The sequence below is a fragment of the Uranotaenia lowii genome, chromosome 2 (assembly GCF_029784155.1).
Source record: "Uranotaenia lowii strain MFRU-FL chromosome 2, ASM2978415v1, whole genome shotgun sequence".
In the NCBI taxonomy this organism is placed as follows: domain Eukaryota; kingdom Metazoa; phylum Arthropoda; class Insecta; order Diptera; family Culicidae; genus Uranotaenia; species Uranotaenia lowii.
This window is the reverse complement of record NC_073692.1, coordinates 105,646,347-105,666,073: the sequence shown is the minus strand read 5'-3', so window position 1 is coordinate 105,666,073 and position 19,727 is coordinate 105,646,347. Positions and strand designations below refer to the sequence as shown.

The window sequence follows — 19,727 nt, the reverse complement described above, 5'->3', positions numbered from 1 at the left end:
GTCAGATTTATCCATCTTTTCAATTTTGTCAGTTTGAAGGTTAAATCCCCCTAATAATTGTTAATTCCTAATATTTTTATGAACGACCAAACTGTTAACCCAGGCGATTAATTCTACTACAATTTTTCAAAAATTCTCTCACTTGTTGATAGATATTCAAGAACTGTACGCGAAATTCATGCTTCAAATTCTATTGTGAATAAATTTTGGTTGCATAGATGGAATTCAACGAAATTTTCAGCGCTAGTGTGCTTACGTATGCAAAATTTGCTGACAATCTGTCAATCCCGAGATATTTCCCGGCCCGGATAAGTGCGGAAAAATATCTGGTTACCTTAGGCTATAATCATTCCGGATGTTCTGGTTCCAAATTTGATTATAATAATTGAAATTTATCGCCTGTGATCGAATTTTGGATTCAGTACCTAGTTTATGATTCTTGATTTGCAATTCGGATCATCATTGGGACAAAATCCTGATGCGAGACTAGGTTTTGATTTCAAACTAAAATTAGATTCACTTTTCATGTTCGAAACTCATAATTTCAGAATATGAAAAGAAAATATTTAAAATTATAAACCATTTTTAATATTTCGATTTAAAATTTTCACCCTTAATGCTTATACAGAATTCAAACTTGAAAAGGTGATACACAGGTGATCCTCAATGGAAATACCAGAAACTGTTTCATCAATCGGAATTTTCATTAAGATTCACGAGTTGAATAACAAATAAATTATTGAAGAAAGGATTTTTGTTGAAAATCAAAAATTTAAATTTCAAATTCAAGATTTCTGTTCAAGGATTGTGATACAAAACTCGCTATTAAAATTATGGTTTTGGCTATGTTGGTAAAAGAAGATGAAGAATAACTCGTAATGCAAAAGCACTTAAATACAAATAATGAGATACTTTTAGTACCTACATTTTTTTACTATTGTTCAGATATGCATTGTTCAAGCAAAAATGTTATAGGAAAAATCGTATTGAAAAGTGTTATTTTTTGACACTGTTTCGATTCTAAAGAAGAAAAAAACTACTATATGTTTCTTCAGGATTGAAACATGATGCTGAATGGCGTTTCGCAGTATTGAAAAAAATTGTATATGGAACTCGTTGCAAAACTTGGCAGTTGCATAAATGTACGACTACTGAAAAAATCTACAACTAATTGCATAAATAACAATTATGCAATTCAGTGCTGAAAAATTTCTACACTGAAAACAGTGTTGAAACACTGAAAACAGTGTTGAAAAGTGCTACTTTTCGATACTGTTTTTCACATCCAAAAGTACAAGTCACGACCTACTTGATCGTCCACATGCGATGATTTTTTAACCCTAATCCGTTCTATGACACTATATTGGAAGTTTGGCGGCTTGTAACTTTATTAGGATGCATCCAAATGAAATTTTTTTTTCGAAGACCCTCAATGAATTCTTGAAATCTTTAATTTTCCATCATTCCTTTTTTCATGGACGCACCCTGAAAGCGTGAAAAAAAACTTCCTTATCAGACCTTGAGTGTCCATTTGACACTCCTGACTAAAATCACTATATCTCGCTTGTTTACCAATCGTTTTTTACAAACTTTATACTTAAAAAAGATTGTATCTTATGTTACACGAATAAAAATGAATTATTATTATAGTTTTGGAAACCTCGTGATGTAGCTCAAATATGTATTTCAGATAATATTCAGCTGAAACACTTCAGTTTTCCGGTATTTAAAATCTAAGAAAAAATTTAAAGAAACATGCTTATGTATGTATTTTTGTAAAGTATCGCTGCGCTAATGTAGTTACACCACTAGAATCGGTATGAAATTACCTTTATTGTGAATATAATTTTTTTTATATACTCAAAACCCAGTGCAAAGTTGTATTTAAGTTTTAAAAAACATGAGAAATGCAAATTGACAAAATGTTAAAAAAACAGCTACCTTTAAAAGTTCGTTAAAAATTCTGTTTTCGTATTTTGAAAATCTAAACATGCAAAAATATGCCAAATATTTCCAATCCTCTTTTCAAAATTTATCTTGTGTGACTTCAACAATTTTGACGATTCATTGATTGGAAAGTACGATTTTTATACCACTTTTTTACATTTTTTGTGGTCATGATCTTAAAAAAAAAATATTTTCATATGTGTAACGTATAGCTTCTTACTAACTACAACATTCTTGGACACTAAGTGAAATTTTTTGAGCATTCCGTAGCTGATCTACAGTCTTCTTCCGAAGCATGTTTTGAGTAACGGAAAACTGAAGTGTTGTAGTGGAATATTATCTGAAAAACACATTTGAATAACATTACGAGGTTTCCAAAATCATTAATTTTGTAAAAAATCGGTTGAGAAACCAGAGATTAATTGGTTTTAGTCAGAAATGTCAAATTTACACTCCAGGGACTGTTACGGTTAAAAATTTCAGAGACGGATGAGGGTTAAAATGCGCTTCTTGTAGGTTGGATAATGGATTTTAAAGGGATTGAGGGGGTTAATGGGTTAAAATTGAGTATGCAACTCGTTGCAAAATTTTACACATGACGTAATTATCGACTCGTGCTGAAAAAATCCACTTTTTCCGTAAACAGTAGAGTGCCCCAAATGACGCGCTGCAGACTAAATGCGCTGCAGGCGCTGCAGGCCAGTGTTCCGAATATCACTCATTTTCAATGAATGTTTCAGATCGCACTACGCACCTGAACGTACAGCGGTCGGGTTTCGTTATTGATTGCTACTGGACCTACCCGATCATCGATCGTTCAATTCATCGCTAAAATACAGATCACCTCGCACGATGCTTGCTGTCAAAACAGTGCAGCACCATCATCAAATTAGAATCTCACCAATGCGCAATGCATATGGCGAATCTTGTTGGTCTTCAATCAGGGGTGAATGGATCAGGCAGTGAGTGAGTGATACATGAAGCCGATCATTAGCGTATTTTGTTTGATTTGATATATAGCAAATTTATAAATTTATTTGTTATCATAACTTTTTTTAACATCAGTATGATCAAAATCAAATTGTAGTTGTGTTTGTGAGGGAAAGATGTTCACTTTCGCCGTGTTTTTCAATTTTTACAAGTTCTCTTATTAAACTGTCGTCCGTCACGTTAAAACTACTGAGAATTTATGGTGTCCCGCACAACTGTTTGATTTTTTTCGTCCTGCAAAAAATAATTTTGAATTTCATATAATTCAGGCAGATACTGAGTGAGCTACATTCAGAATGGATCAGTTTGTATCTCACTCATCTCCGATATGCGATGTTTGCTAAACCGATGATTTTGAATGATGCGACTCGGTTTGCATAGCTGATAGGAGCGCTGATCGAGATTGCATACCACCCAGGCGAAGCAGTTGCGAGAGGCGCTATCCTATTATACAATCAGAGTGTTTCCAACAGGAAACGCATCCTGAGTGTTTGTTTTGATTGATTTTCGGAAGACTGCTGCAGGCTAAATGCGCTGCAGGCTAAAATTGATCCTAGGCCTAATACAAGATCTCATGCCAAATTTGGGCCAGATCGGATCACGGGAAGGGGTCGCTCAACGAGCCTGAAGTTTGTATGGGAGTTTGAGACATTTTGTTCGGGAGAAACATGAAAAACCAGTTTTTCATCAATAACTTTGGTTCCCGTCGACATATTTCTTTCAAAAACGGTTTTTCTTAAAGCCTAAATTATGAAAAATATTTCATCCGAAGACTGCATATCGATAAGAGTTAAGATAAAAAAGTTATAAGGTTAAAAAATGGGCTAACTTTTTTAAGGATGGTATTCATCACTGTTAATGAGTCGGGGCGGTCGAACATATTGACGCTTCATTAACAGTGATGAATACCATTCTTAAAAGAGTTAGCCCATTTAAAAAAAAATGATTTTTCATGTTTCTCCCGAACAAAATGTCTCAAAATCCAGTGTCCGGCATTAAAGCGCTAATCGCTAATTTGTCTGCTCCGTTTTTGTTGTTAGATAATTATCTTTTTCATTTATTTTTTCACCAAACTTTTGCACTAGCATATAGACAAACACCACCACAAGTGATCTTTCAAGGAAGAATGCTGATACATGCTTTTTTGAAGGGTCTGGCGTTAAATCGCTAATTAGTCCGCTAGTTTTTTATGACAAATTTATTTTCTTACGGGATTTCTGTTGAAATAACGGATATACAAACTCCACTAGGTGCAATTATTAAAGCAGGAATGCTGATAAATGTTATTTTCTATGAAGTGGTGGATTTTTTGAGCTGTTAGTTCTCCAAAAATAAAGTAAAAAAATAGATATACAAACAAAAATATAGCTGACTAACTAGCGAATAGCGTTTTAATGCCGACCTCTGTCAAAATCCCATTCAAACTTCAGGCTCGTTGAGCGACCCCTTCCCGTGATCCGATCTGACTGACCGAACTAGTTTCGACTCTAAACTCGTGAAAAAAGATTAGTAACATTTCTGAAAAAATATCCTTCGAGCCGGATTTGAACCAGCGACCTATGGATAACTGATATCTATTGTTCTCATACGCTCTACAGTCCACCGCTCTACCAACTGAGCTATCGAAGGCTGGTTATTGATAGGATTAAAAGCTTGTTTCTATGTTTGATGTTCGGAAACCACCTGAAACGCACGGTCGTTCCATAGTTATTAGAAAAAGAACACAGTAATAAGATGCCAACATTTATTATATTTACATAGTTTTCCGTCTCACGACATAACGAGATCAACATAATTCCTAAAAATCTCTCGATCTCGAGCAGGAAAGAAGTTTCTATCAATAAACATCACTCTCTGAAACAAATTTTGTTTTCGTGAAAGAAAAAACCAAGAAAACATGGATTTCGATGTTTTCCATACAAACATCCGTCCAAAAAAGAATGAAATCGCATGTTGGACAATAATGAACCTCATTTTCAAACTGGCACAATTTTTGATCGCGTTAATCGATTTCGACGAAACTAGGTCGGGTACTAGTTAAAACATTTTTACATCTTTGATCTAAATTTCAAGATTTTTCAAAGAAAATTACCCAAGATACAGCGAATTTATTGAAGCAATTCTAAATTTCCCTTTTTTTACGGAAAAAAGCTGTATCTTTGTTTCCAACCGCTGTTAAGACTTCAAATTTTGCAGAGCGTTAGTTGGATAGTTGAACTTAATTGTGTGAAAATTTCATGAAAAAACATAAACTGAGAGAGAAATGGCAGCTAGTCAAAGTTGGAAGAGAGTGTGCAGCTTCACATGATTTTATTCTTTTTTGAAAGCAACTGTACCTTCGATAGCTCAGTTGGTAGAGCGGTGGACTGTAGAGCATATGAGAACAAAAGATATCAGTAATCCATAGGTCGCTGGTTCAAATCCGGCTCGAAGGATTTTTTGGTCTAAATGCCATTGCCAAGAGTTATCGATTTTAAAAACGCAAATTGTAGGTGGTAAGATAAAAATTTGGACTGAAGTCGTCTTTTTAATGGAAGTTTGATAAAAAAATGGCAAAAAGTTTATCCTTCGAGCCGGATTTGAACCAACGACCTATGGATTTCTGAAATCTGTTTTTTTCGATTTAATACATTCTACAGTCCACCGCTCTACCAACTGAGCTATCGAAGGATGGATATTACTGGCATTCAAAAAGTGATTGACCATTGATATAAATAATTGTAGTGATGAATGTTGGATTAACAGATTTTTAACGAATAACCAGACACAAAAAATAAATTTTGATGATTTATTTTACCTTTATTTGAAAGAAGACAATGGAACAAATTTTATAAACGATATTATTGTTTGAAGCATACCTCAAATGTCATAAATTTAATAATATAACTCTATTCTACAAAATTGAACACAACACTTCCGATAACTCAAAGGTACTAAATTTTAAATTTATTTAAATCGATTCAGGGAATTTTAAACTTTCTTCGCGGTCCTTAATGTGATTAGGTAGAAACCCAATATCCATGAAGATATTGGGTTTTGTTAAAATTGAATTTTTGAAACAATCACATCCTTCGATAGCTCAGTTGGTAGAGCGGTGGACTGTAGAGTGAAACACAATCGAAAATAGATTTCAGTAATCCATAGGTCGCTGGTTCAAATCCGGCTCGAAGGAGATATTTTATGGAACAAATACCTAGAAAAATATTTAACGGGTGAAAAACGGCATTTTTTTTAAATTGAAATGTTCGAGAAAAAGTAGGTGTCAAGAAAGAGAATAATTTTTTTTTAATAATCAAAAACCAATCAGGGTTTTAAACTAGTCTTTATGTTTTTTTTACGAAAAAAACTTAACTCCTTCGAGCCGGATTTGAACCAGCGACCTATGGATTACTGAAATCTATTTTCGATTGTGTTTCACTCTACAGTCCACCGCTCTACCAACTGAGCTATCGAAGGTTGCACTTTTCTGCAAATGCATCGCGTTCAAATATAAACAATTTGTCCAGCGCACGGAGTCCGAATCGAAACTTTAGCGTTATCTCTGAGCCGTGGCATTTTTACTAGGCCCCTCCAAAAAATCGTCATGTTTTGATTTAACTTTCGCTTTCGCGTTGAAAGACCTGAAAACCGATCGCGAGCCGCCGACGAGTGCTATCGGTGCAGTAAAAATAAACATTGCAACCAGCTGATCGCTGCTGCCGCTGATCGGTCTATTTTTACCGCACTTCGAAAGACGCTGACCTTCGGCTGGAACTACCTGGTGGTCGCGGTGCTTTTTTCGGGCCGAATTATTTTTGTAGAAAGAATCGTAGTATTTTTACCTCTGGTGAGAGATTGAATAACAAGCTTTCAATAGCTCAGGTGATATTAAACCGGTTTGAAAAGGTATTTACGAGCTATGAATCAATCATCTACAGGAATCTACTTAAAAAATCGAGCGCATTTTTAAAAGGTATTGAACTCTTTCTTTAAATTTTGTTTTAAACTCTTTCCTGTATATTTTATAAATTTCGTAGTTTACGATTGAAAATTTCCAATTTTGGAATCTCCATTGAAAAGAATTCAGATTTCGGATTCAAATTCTCAGATTCAGTTTTAAAATTTAGTTTCATGAAATATAGAGATTTCTAGTTTCGGATTTCAAATTTGAGATTCGAAATTCAGATTTTATATCAAGATTTTAGATTGAAAATTACAGATTTCAGATTCCGATTCACATTCAAGATTTTACATTCAAATAGGGGAGATGAGGGCATAACGAGCACCCAGGGCATAATGAGCACTACTTTTTTCTACGAAAGTACGTATTTTCTTAAATAAATTTTCATGAGGATTTGTTTCGTACTTCCTATAGTATTAATTTTTCACAAAAAAGGAATCTCCTTATCATCTTTACAGAGATATTAAAAAAAAACTGGCTTGGTTCTCAAGTTACGAAAATATTATAATTTTTGAACACCACGAAATAAGCTCTTATGATCTTAAAATAACCTTGATCTATAATGTACGCACTGCAAAATGATGTACACATTGTTTCTCAATTTTTACCATCATAAAATTTTTTATTTTTCACTTTTATCAATTTTAAAACACGTTTTACTTAAATTTGTTGACTAGGGGCATATAGAGCACTATATTATCGAGGCATAATGAGCATTTTCTGCCGTAGAATCTAGCAGCGAATTAAAATTGATTTATAGCGTCACACCTTGACTAGTTTTCATCCGACGATTTAGCCTATTGGTAAGGTGTCGGAGAGGTAATCAAAAGACTAGCGTTAGATTTCTGTTCGAGGTGATTTTTTCCATTTACAATTCATGATCGATTTTTTTATTGTTACATTATACGGCTAGTAGCATCATCCTCCGAACAAAGCACATAATGTATGAGCGTGCGTGAATTGTTTGTATTCTACAAACAGACCTAGATTATTTTGTTATTGCTTTGTTTGATGAATCTACGACTCACCTGACTTCATCGAATTGAATTCGCTGCTAGATTCCCCGGCAAAAACGCATATCTTGCTCTGATTAATGGTGCTCATACTGCCTCAGGGGGGGTTCTCATTATGCCTCCACAGTGGCTGGTTTTCAGCTTTTGGCAAAATTTTTTAAAATGCATTTTTTAACGTTTTCATCTAGTTTTTCACGTTTCAGCCCGTTAGGGAATAGGCTTTTCAAGTGTCTGAACACGAAACAATAATGTAACCTCCATATTATAGCTATTTTCTATGGTTAAATAACCGTTTTCCTTAAGGTGGCCATTATGCCCCCATCTCCCCTACAAATATTAGATGCAGTTTACAGATTCAAACGTTGAATTCAGATTTTAGATCAACATATTAAGAACAGCGATGAGATCGATGCCGGAAACACCAACTTTCTTAGAATATATCTCAGAAATCACTGGACCAAATCCTACAAATTTAGTATCTTTTAGCTACTGAAATGGTCGTGTTTTATTTTTATTTCTAAATATGTCTTTATTAGTTTTTAATCATTACATTTAAGTTATATTATTACAGTTAATGAAGTGTTCAGATCAATTATGATCAGTTCAACTCTTTGATTCAGTAAATTCTAAACATTGTTTATTTGTCTTAAATTTGCTATAGCAATAAAGTGTAACAATTACAATTACAATACTGTACACACAAAAATAAATTGCAACGTGACTTACCTTTTATTCAATTTTTCTCACATTAGCACGAAATTATTCCGGAACTTCAAAACGTGTGCGCCACTGCATGCAATCTTTAAAATAAGTTTTCAAGTTCTTGACCTTCACACAAATTTTCACACATCACTGGAACTATCTTCGTCATTAAAAATATGGCTACAACTTCCGTTATGGATGCCGTCTGAAAAAGTATTTTGTTACAAAAGGGGACCCACCAACATGTAACCTTACCAAACTGTGATGGCAATTAGTCCAGAAACAAAATTGATTGAATCGAATATTTTATTCACGCAATTTTACGACGGAAACACTTGAGAAAAGTATTACGAAAAAAATTATCAACAACCGTTTGTTTACGTTCTGGCCGCGAAAGAGGGCGCGCAATATTCGAAAAGTCGAGAAAAGGCAGAACGCCGAAACACACGAACACTACCATGCGCAATGAGTACCGCGAAAGACGAATGAAAGGGAGAATCCTCCGTCAACACACCATTCGAGATCAACGAAATAGCGAAATTCTGAGGGCCGATGCACCGTAATTTTGGTCAGCCATTATGATTATCCAAGTATTTTCGACCGAAATTAGGCCCGAAAAACGGATTTATCGATCAGATAAAATGCTCAAAAATCTCCACATTAGCCGCCGTCTCACCGCACGCCAAGATAGTAAACGAAATTCAGGGAATGCACCACAGAATTAACTCGCGAAAACACCGGACTCGATTTCCGCAGCACGACCGATTCAATCTCGCCTACTTGCGTTTTTTGAATTTCTGCGAATGGAAAGTAAACCAGAAACAAGACGCGGAAAAAGGGAACTTGCCTGACTGCACGGTTAAATCGATGTCTTTGAACTACGGTTAAGAAAGGTTCAGAGAAGGGATTGTGACTTTGGTCAGTATTGGTTGAAATATGGTTAACAAATATTTTTGATTTATCATTAAGTTATGATTGATGACGAATTGAGCAAAGTTGTTTAGATTTGTTAGTTTTTTTTCCTTTTTTTATTTAATTTAGTTATAATTCTAAGTTACACATCAATCAAGATTGATTTATAGAAACTCTATTGAGTCATATTATTTTTTTATCATTCAAGGTTTATGAAAAGCCGTTTTAAATGAAGATGTTACAAAAAAAATTGATGAGCTGGCTGTATCTTCATCTTAAAAAGGTGAATTTCACCAAATTGTTCAGGTGACAGGTGAATAATCTGATTAGAAAATAATTATTCATTTGTGATTTTATGGCAAGGTTTCAATCATATGATAAGTTAAAAAAAGTAGATTGTTCACTAAACAAGGAATGAACCGAATTGAAAATACATTAATTAAAATGTGGTAACGTAATGCTTAATAATGGTAATGGTACTTGTTATTGTATATTCATCAGATTAAGCTGTTATTCCAATTTTTAGAATTTATTATTAACTCAATAATATTTTTTACATAATAAACAGTAAACTGTGTATCTCAAGGCTGAAACATTTCACATCTAGGTTGACTAAATTCGAATTTGAAGTAACGCTTACGAGCGTGCAAAAAGGATAGCCAATTTCAGGGGTGCATGAAAACTACAATGAAAGGTATTATCATAGACCTAAACCTACACGGAGCGCCACCTTGTTACTCAAAGCGTGAGTTTTGAAATATTTCTCTGCATTTTCCAGTTTGAAACCAATCCAATCTAGTAGGATTCCGATATTGAAACTGGATCGTTTGCTCGGTTTGCTCATATGTGCCTATATTTTCCTACAAGGTTAAGAAAATGTGTACAGGAGATTGATCGTTTTCAAATTCAATCTCCGAGGAATTTTATTGAAAATAAAAATTATGAAACATAAATCAGCGAACACCGTGTATGACAAACGCCAAACAAAAGTTTTGCGGACATTGGACGTGGGTTTTTAAACGCCTGGATGTTGGCAATCGGAAAGCGTATTGAAAGACGAGGTATACACAAAAGAATCTGCACGTAGTGGGTATGTGAAAAACTACATATTTTTTTACCCAAATGATTTTTACGTAAATGGTACGAAATGAATATATTCATATATGTAAATACTCCCCTTAGGAATTGATGCTATAGGAATCAACCATGTGTAGCAAATTTACTCATAAATATTCTCGAGACAAAACAATCACAAGAATCATCTGATGGAAATCTTGTCACTTATCGATTATTCAGATGCAGTTTTGCGATTTTCATGATCAACATAAAGCATGTTACTTTTGAAAAGCTCAAATTAATTTATTTTTCCGTTTGTTTATTCCGTGCTCTACAAATAGCACTAATAGCAACTCCAAAAATAACAAAACGTTTGTGTAGAAACGTAGAAAGCCCACAATCTAACGCCTGTGCATAGGCAACATTATAGATTGATTATTCTCAGAAATACCAAACAGAGTTAAATTCCGGAATCCGAATATTGAATTCTGACTGCCTAATTTTCTAAACAAAAGATACCGTTTCAAACAGAAAAATTAAGGTGATCAAAATTGATGTTAAATGATAAATCACGATTCACGGGTACTCTGCTAAATTATAAAATTGGTGAAGTACACATTTTCTCTCGTTTACATAAACGTGTTCTCCTAACTTACTCGAAATTGAAAAAAAAAAGCGAAAAGCAGCCATCGGAGCCCTGAATTCATGGATTCATTCATCTTTCTCTTCAAAAGGATAATAATACCAATCAAAACCAACGCGAAACAACCCCTTTCTTGGCTGGCCCGATCCGAGAAACCAAACGCACCAGCCAAGGGCGGCAATTGCTTTGGTACATTCGACACTTTTCACACCGGAGATGGGAAATGAAAGAGGAAAAAGCCCGCTCTAATTTGGGGTTAATAAAGAGCGGGCTCTTCCTGTCCCGTCTGGCGTGGTGAGTTGCGCAAAATGTATAATGAAAGAAAAGAAATCGTGAATTAAAAATGGGCTTTGAATGAAGTCTTCTGGGGGCTTCCCAACCTACAGTAGTCCTCCTAGCTAGTAGAGGTACGATTGAAGGTACCGACACTCGCTTTCTATCATTCATTAGACTAGAGAAGAACTAACAGCCCAACAACCAAACCCTTTTTCGGCTTTCTTTTGGGACCCGAGAAGAGATGCAAAGGATTGTGGGATGACACCGAGCAATCAAACAGAAACTTTGCACATTTAAACTTTCCTGTATAGAGGCATATGAGTGGAAAAAAAGCTGCGTGCTAGTTTCGTTGTTGGTTGGCTCCTTTGAAGTGTGACACTGCCGCGCACTTTTTCCTGAGTAGGCACACATTTTAATTCTAAATTCAAAAAGGCTGAACCCAAGAATAATCAGAACGGAACGGGACCATTGATTCGATTATGTGAAAGGATGTGCAGGATCTATGTGGAGAATTTTTGTTTGGAAAACCTACCGCTCTGTTATTATTCATGACGATCAAAATATTATTGCATGCTTTCGAAAACACGCCAAGTGGATTTTATTGCGGTTCGATTTTTTTTCCAGTGGTAAATTTGCAGCCTCCCTAATTTGCAGAGGTTATGGAACTGCCGACTTTGGGATATCTATAGATTTTTATTAATATATATTTATTTTTTCAATCAATTTACTGAAATTTTTTTTTCTACAATCTTCTTTTAACTTTATACTATTAGCACAGATGAACTATATTAGTGAAAAATAGGCCATACGAACGGCGCGTTCGTAAAATGATTTGTTTGGGTGATGCATCAGTCGATGGGTAGATGTCAAATCACTTCCCAATGCGTTTGCATACGTTTGTTTGTAATTTACGAACGCCAGCATCGATAAAAAAAATCACTTCGATAGAAAAAATCAATTTACTAACACAAAACGAGTTAAAATCAGCAACTATGGTTATGATAGAAAAGCTTGAAACAGATGTAAAAAATACACCTCGAAGCGAGTTGAGAGGACATCTTGGTGAGAAAGAAAACTCACATAGCGTAATTCACTCAAGCGGGTAGAGAAGACAGCTCGAAATAAATGTTAAAAACTTCTGGAAGTGAATTGAGAAGAGTGCTTAGTGCTTGGTAACCAATCGAGTTGAAATAAAGCTAGTGAAAGCTAGTATAAAGGACAGCATGTCATGAAGTATCCTACAGGTACTGAGAATCAGGTTTTCTGAGATACATATTTGTACAAAAACGTTCAATTGAAATATCTATTTAAGAGAGCAATATATTACGCCTACACTTTTGAAAAACTGTGCATGTGAGTAGGGGAGATTTAACCATAGAGAACAGCTGTAATAGGTGAATTACACCATTGTTTCGTGTTCCGACACTCAAATAGTCTTTTGTCTAATTGGATAAAACTTGAATAAGTAGATAAAAACGTTTAAAAATGCATTTTAAAAAAATTTGCCGAAAGCTGAAAACCAGTCACTGTAGAGGCATAATGAGAAACCCCCCGAGGCAGTATGAGCACCATTAATGAAGGCATAATGAGCATTTTCTGCCGGGGAATCTAGCAGCGAATTCGACTCGATGAAGTCTATTGAGTAATAGAGCTACAGCTCAACTTGTATCGTCTGACGATTTGGCCTATTGGTTAGATGTCGGAGAGTTAATCAGTAGGCTCGAGTTCGATTCCTGGTGGAGGTGATTTTTTTTTCATTTATCATTCATGATCATGATTGCACTAAACGGTGAGGCGTAGATTCATCAAACAAAGCAATAACAAAATAATCTAGGTCTGTTTGTAGAATTCAAAGAATTAACACATTGTCGTAACCGGTCGGCTTTCCTTGCCGAGACCTTCAGTTCTTTTTCACTTCACTCGTTAATTTTTTTTCACCTAAAACTTAAAACTCCACAAAAGATGCGTCTATTTCAAGCTTGCTCTATAAACTGACTCCTCTCATGTGCCCATTCTTTCGAGCTACAGGATATTCTCGCATTCTCCCATCAAAGCGTTAACTGTTGAGTATTTCCCACGATACTCTCTCTTGCATGCCTTCTATCTTGACAGGAACATCGATGTTCTCGAAATCGATCAACCAATTAAACAGGGTAGTTCACACGAACTGTAAATACTATTAATTAATTAATCTAATTAATTTGTTCCAATGAAATCAATATTCATTCAATCTATTACCAATATTCTCTACATTCGCCTCCACCTGTACTCTAACTTGTTAACTCCTATTATTTAATTGTTGACTTTACCTTCTCTGGTGATTTTTTTATTTTGAATATATTATATAATCAAATAAATTAATTTGTATAATTTGAGTATAATCCCTTCATCGAACATTTTAAGATAAAGCAGCATAGCGAAGTTTCATGCCATATTCAAAGAAATTCCATTATTATTTCTCAAAATTTGCCGTCAAAAACATTTTCAAACTAAAGTACTTCATTTAGGAGAATATTTTTTCACAAAGAAATTGTTTACACTTTTCTCGATAAGTGTATTCTCTGCGGGTTGAACGTTATATTTTTTTTTTTTGCTCACCATCTTAACACATCAAATATCAATCCTGGAGTTTTATGTTTTTTTTTAATTCTCTTTTGTTCTCAACTCTTCAATTTTCACTTCTTCTCATAAATCTGAACCCTTTGTTTATTTTTTCTACTTTTTTTTCTTAACTTTTCAATATTTTTTACTTTGTTTACAGTGTAATCTAAAAGTTTTATTGATTTATTTTTTTATTTTTTTTTAATGTCTGCTCTGTACTTTTTCGTTTATCTTCCCGCCCTTTTCCTTAACTCTTCACTCTATTTTTATCATTAGTTTTTTTTGCACTTTACTATCACATTTAACTCTATACATTCATCTTTTAACTATTTGCTTTTAACACTTTTTCCTTAACCTGTCCTTTTTTTTAATTTTTTCCTTCATCTCTCCAATCTGTATTCATATTATTTTTCTCTCTATTCTTTACTCTCTTCTCTTAGGTAATAATTTTTTTTTTACAAATTATTCTCTACAAATTACACTTTACACTGTTCGAACTTTAACTCATCTCTCATTACCTAGGCTCTTAGTTTTACTATTTACTATCAACTTCATATCTATTAAGTTTGACTTCTTACTATGTACTCTAAATTCTTTAGTTTTGCTCATCAATCTTTACTTTTTGGTCTTAATTTTTCAGTTTTGACTCTTGCTCTTGAACACTCTGCTCCTTTCACTTACTGTTAGTTCTTTTTTTTTTTACTCTTAGCGCAAGAGTCTTTACGCTTCCTTTCACCTTTTGATCTTAATTATCCATTTTAAACTGTCTGCTCTTTACCCTGTTCACTCTTTTTGTTTTTTTCTACTTAACTCTTTCATCTCCATTTTGAACTATTCACTCAGTACCCTATCCTCTTTACTTATAACGCGATATTCTATAATCATCACTTTCGGATTGATTCTTAAGCTTTGATTTATTATTCAATTATTAACTTCTTCTTCATAAAACTTTACTTTTGATTTTTGAATCACCAATTCGCAGTTTATTTCTGCTTCATTCTCTGTGCCTTTTGCTCGTGATATTCTGCGTTCTTAGCTTTCCTCTATTTATACTTCACTCTTCGCTCTATAGTGTTTACACTTTGCATTTTCCTCTTTGCTCCTTTTCCCTCGCCTTTACTCTTTGAACTATACTTTTTACTCATAACAATTCAGTTTACTTCTTACTTTTAACTTTATGCTCTTTACTTTTCATTCCTAACCTTTTTTTTACTTTTGCCTAATCACTCCCTTCTATACATTATACTTTTCCATTATTTTTTTTAAAATTTTTTCTCATAGTTCTTTATTCTTTACTATATCTTTGTTTTATTTATTCTTTTATCCCTCGTATCGTTTTTTTCTGACTTGTAATCATTGCTTCACTATCTTTTTCTAAACTTCTTGCTGCTTACTCTTCTCTTCTAACTCTATACTCTTTCCTCTTTCGTGTTATGATTTAATGTTTACTTCTTGCTTTTCGTTTTTCACATATGACTTTTTCTTTGTACACTCTGCTGCTTAATCTTCATTCTTTAATCGTTACTATTTATCCTTAGCTGAAGTCTCTACAATCAAACTTTATATCTTTTGATATTGATTTTTAACTTTTAACTATCTGCTCTTTACCATTTACCCTTTCTTCTTGCATACAAAAATCTTTACTTTGTACTCTATCTTTGTTAATGATTCTTTTATTTTCATGTTTTCCTTACTATATTCTTTTCTCTTAAAAAATGATTAATTAGATTTAGGAAAACAATTTTAAATATATCCTTTCAACATCAAAGTATGAGCCGTTTCAAATGAAGAATTATCAAAACATATGCTCTATTTTTTTTACTCCTTCTTTTTCACTATCTTTATACCTATATTTTAAACCTTTCATTTTGTTTCCTGCTCTTTTACGACTTATTCTCTATTTAACTCTTGAATCTTCAAATTGAACTTATGTATTCGATACTCTATTCCCATTACTTTTAACTCATTATTCTATAATTCTCTATAACTCTATAACTTTTTGAATGATTCTTAACCTTGTCCTATTTTTCAATTCTTGACATCTATTTCATGACTTTTGGTTCTTGAAGCATGCATTTTTATTTTTTTTTATTACTTATTGTCTCCTTGTCTTTGGTTTTCCCACTTTGCTTTAATGCCACCTATCACACTTTACTTCCTTGTTGTTCACTCTTTACCCTCTTCTTTATACATTTTTCTCTCTATTCTCCGCTCTTTGCTCTCTTTTGTTTACTCTTTACTGTTTACACTTTGCTTTTCCCCTTTAACATTTCTCTTTCACTGTTTAACAGTTACTCGAACTTTTCACTTCTTACTTTTCACCTTATGGCCGCTGATTTAAAATTTTTAACATTTTTTTTTTTAGTTTTCTTTCTTTTTCTTCAATCTTTGCATTTTTTTCTCCCTCTGTTTCCTTGTTAGTTATTAAATCGTTTCTTTTTTTTTCATTTTTAAATGATCTTTTTTTTTAATTTTCATTTCCACACCTTTGAATTTTAAATTTATTCATACTCCTAAGTTTTTTTTTTCAATTCACCATTTAGGGCTTGTCACTTGACTCTTAGATTCTAGACTATATTTATCTTTACTCGTGATTTCCATCTTTCGACTGTAGTTGCTCTATTCACATTTCTAGTTTCTTGACTCTTAAACTTTAACTTCTGGCTTTTGACTTTTGGTAATCAACTTTTATTCATTGAACATATAAGATAAGACTTGTGACTCTTATCTTGTTATTTAGCATTTCTTATTCTTCATTCTTGGATCATGAATATGTATTCATCCTCATTAGTCATTATTGATTCTTGACTCTAGAATCATGATTGTTGATTGATTTACTCTTCATTATCAACTTTTGAACTCTTTTGTAGAAAACCCTTGACTCTGGAATTGAATTTTTGATTCACGAAAACTTCTTCTTCTTCCTCTCCTGAACCACGGTTGCCTCAGACTACGGACTTTACTTTACACCTGACTTTTTCGATTTTTTTTCAACATTTTTTTTTTTTTTATTTCATGTTTCTATTTTTTTCATTTTATTTTATTCAATCAACAACATTCAAATTTATAACGTTTCAATTAATCATCTCATGCTTAAGGATTTTTTTTTATCTTTTTCCTTTCTCACTTCGGCTCGTCTGATTCATTAGCTCGTCACCTTTTAATTTTAAATTTTATTCATACATCTAAGTCTTTTAAATTTCATTTAGGACCTGTCTTTTACTCTCATGGTAATCTTCGTAAACCTGTAGGGATTTCATTTTCCCCAAAAAACTTCGTTTTTACGTTTGTTATTTCCTAGTTATCATTTATTTTTAACATTTTACTACTCAAAAAAAAACATTTACCACTCTATTTTTTTTGTTTTTTTTAAATCAACTCTTTTTATTGACCCCAACAAATCTATTTTTGAATTTGGTTTTTCTAGTTTTTATAAATAAATATATGTTTTTTTTTTACAATTTAGGGACTGTATTTTCATATCAACAATCGTATGAGGATTTTTAATTACCCCAATGGGACTTCTATTTTTATATTCATGCTTTATACAGTTAACCTACATTTTTACAATTAGGAACTCATATTCACCCTTCATTTCTTTTAATTTTTTTTTCACTCTGAACCTTACGAGAACTTTGATTAACCCTATTTTGAATGTATGCTTTTATTTTTTTTATGCATTTTTAACAATATCGGGACTATCATTCTTCACCACCTGAAGTTTTGTTGTTGTTTTAATCAAAAATCCCCTTAGAATTTACATTTACACCTGTTAGACTTCTATTCATGGATTTGTACTTACAAGATTTAATTAAATTGGACGGTTTTTTTTCTTTCTTTAAATTCACTAAACCTGTAAGGGACTTGACTCACCCAAAACAGTACTTTAATTGTCTTCCTTTTCAATCATTCAACCTTTTTGGACTGTTATTCAACCAAAAACCGGACTTTCTTTTGCTAACTTAACCTGTTGGGACTATTAATCACCCAAAAACAGAACTTCGTTTTGATAACTCCACATGTTGGGACTGTTATTCACCCAAAAACAGGACTTTCTTTTGCTAACTTGACCTGTTGGGTCTATTATTAACCCAAAAACCGGACTATCTTTTGCTAACTTAACCTGTTGGGACTATTATTAACCCAAAAACAGGACTTTGTCTTGATAACTCCACCTGTTGGGACTTTTATTACCCCAAACACAGGACTTTATCTTGATAACTTAACCTGTTGGGACTATTATTAACCCAAAAACCGGACTTTCTTTCGATAACTCCACCTGTTGGGACTATTATTAACCCAAAACAGGACTTTGTCTTGATAATTCCACCTGTTGGGACTATTATTAACCCAAAAACAGGACTTTCTTTTGCTAACTTAACCTGTTGGGACTATTATTAACCCAAAAACAGGACTTTTTCTTGATAACTCCACCTGTTGGGACTAATTTTACCCCAAACACAGGACTTTATCTTGATAACTTAACCTGTTAAGACTATTATTAATCCAAAAACAGGACTTTCTTTTGATAACTCCACCTGTTGGGACTATTATTAACCCAAAAACAGGACTTTGTATTGATAATTCCACCTGTTGGGACTATTATTAACCCAAAAACAGGACTTTTTTTTGCTAACTTAACCTGTTGAGACTATTAATAACCCAAAAACAGGACTTTCTTTTGATAACTCCACCTGTTGGGACTTTTATTAACCCAAAAACAGGACTTTGTCTTGATAATTCCACCTGTTGAGACTATTATTAACCCAAAAACAGGACTTTTTTTGCTAACTTAACCTGTTGGGACTATTATTAACCCAAAAACAGGACTTTGTCTTGATAATTCCACCTGTTGGGACTTTTATTAACCCAAAAACAGGACTTTGTCTTGATAACTCCACCTGTTGGGACTATTATTAACCCAAAAACAGGACTTTCTTTTGATAACTCCACCTGTTGGGACTATTATTAACCCAAAACAGGACTTTGTCTTGATGATTCCACCTGTTGGGACTATTATTAACCCAAAAACAGGACTTTCTTTTGCTAACTTAACCTGTTGGGACTATTATTAACCCAAACACAGGACATTGTCTCGATAACTCCACCTGTTGGGACTTTTATTAACCCAAACACAGGACTTTATATTCCTTCTTTTCGAATTATTCAACCTGTAGGACCTGTTAATAACTCAAACTGCTATAAACCCATAAACAGGACTTTCATTTGATTAACCTTACCTGTTTTGAACTGCAATTTGCCCAAACATGACTTTTTTTTTTCTTTCGAATTTCCTTAACCCTTTGATCAAACTCAACGCAACTTAATTTCTTTTCAAATTTCAAAATCACAGCTATTCGCATGAGGAATGTAAGTCCAAAGACTTCAAAACTACCTTTACAATAATTCTGAAATGTTTGAGAACACAAAATTCATCACCGTGCCAAGTTTGAGACGATTCACAAAGTTGTATAGCATTTTAGATTCATTTCCAACTTTTGTTTGCGCTATTCAAGCCCACTTCATCATCATATTGATTTATTTGCTGCAAATTTCCATTCAATAATAAAACATTCATCCAACCATCCATTCAGTAGTAACAGTTATCACATTACGAAACAAGAAAAAAAACAAACACTTTTTTAAG

At 33.5% G+C, this 19,727-nt stretch overlaps 1 protein-coding gene and 5 non-coding genes across 6 annotated transcripts in view; 2 read left to right on the top strand and 4 right to left on the bottom strand.

Moving 5' to 3' along the window:
* The window catches only part of LOC129744014 (tubulin monoglutamylase TTLL4-like), a 69,868-nt gene extending 60,495 nt beyond the window's left edge, over positions 1-9,373 (bottom strand). The window contains exons 1-2 of the mRNA XM_055736316.1: positions 8,848-9,373; positions 8,617-8,797 (exon numbers count right to left, since the gene is read on the bottom strand). The gene's annotated coding sequence lies outside the window, so the exon portion shown is untranslated. The remainder of the gene's footprint in view (positions 1-8,616; positions 8,798-8,847) is intronic.
* Positions 4,467-4,566, bottom strand: Trnay-gua (transfer RNA tyrosine (anticodon GUA)). Its single transcript has 2 exons — positions 4,530-4,566; positions 4,467-4,502 (listed from the first exon to the last, which is right to left on the bottom strand). It is a non-coding gene; the product is annotated as a tRNA-Tyr (tRNA).
* Trnay-gua (transfer RNA tyrosine (anticodon GUA)) lies at positions 5,273-5,372 on the top strand. The gene is made up of 2 exons: positions 5,273-5,309; positions 5,337-5,372. It is a non-coding gene; the product is annotated as a tRNA-Tyr (tRNA).
* Positions 5,502-5,607, bottom strand: Trnay-gua (transfer RNA tyrosine (anticodon GUA)). The gene is made up of 2 exons: positions 5,571-5,607; positions 5,502-5,537 (listed from the first exon to the last, which is right to left on the bottom strand). It is a non-coding gene; the product is annotated as a tRNA-Tyr (tRNA).
* Trnay-gua (transfer RNA tyrosine (anticodon GUA)) lies at positions 6,006-6,109 on the top strand. Its single transcript has 2 exons — positions 6,006-6,042; positions 6,074-6,109. It is a non-coding gene; the product is annotated as a tRNA-Tyr (tRNA).
* On the bottom strand, positions 6,290-6,393 carry Trnay-gua (transfer RNA tyrosine (anticodon GUA)). Its single transcript has 2 exons — positions 6,357-6,393; positions 6,290-6,325 (listed from the first exon to the last, which is right to left on the bottom strand). It is a non-coding gene; the product is annotated as a tRNA-Tyr (tRNA).
* Positions 9,374-19,727: the final 10,354 nt, after the last annotated feature.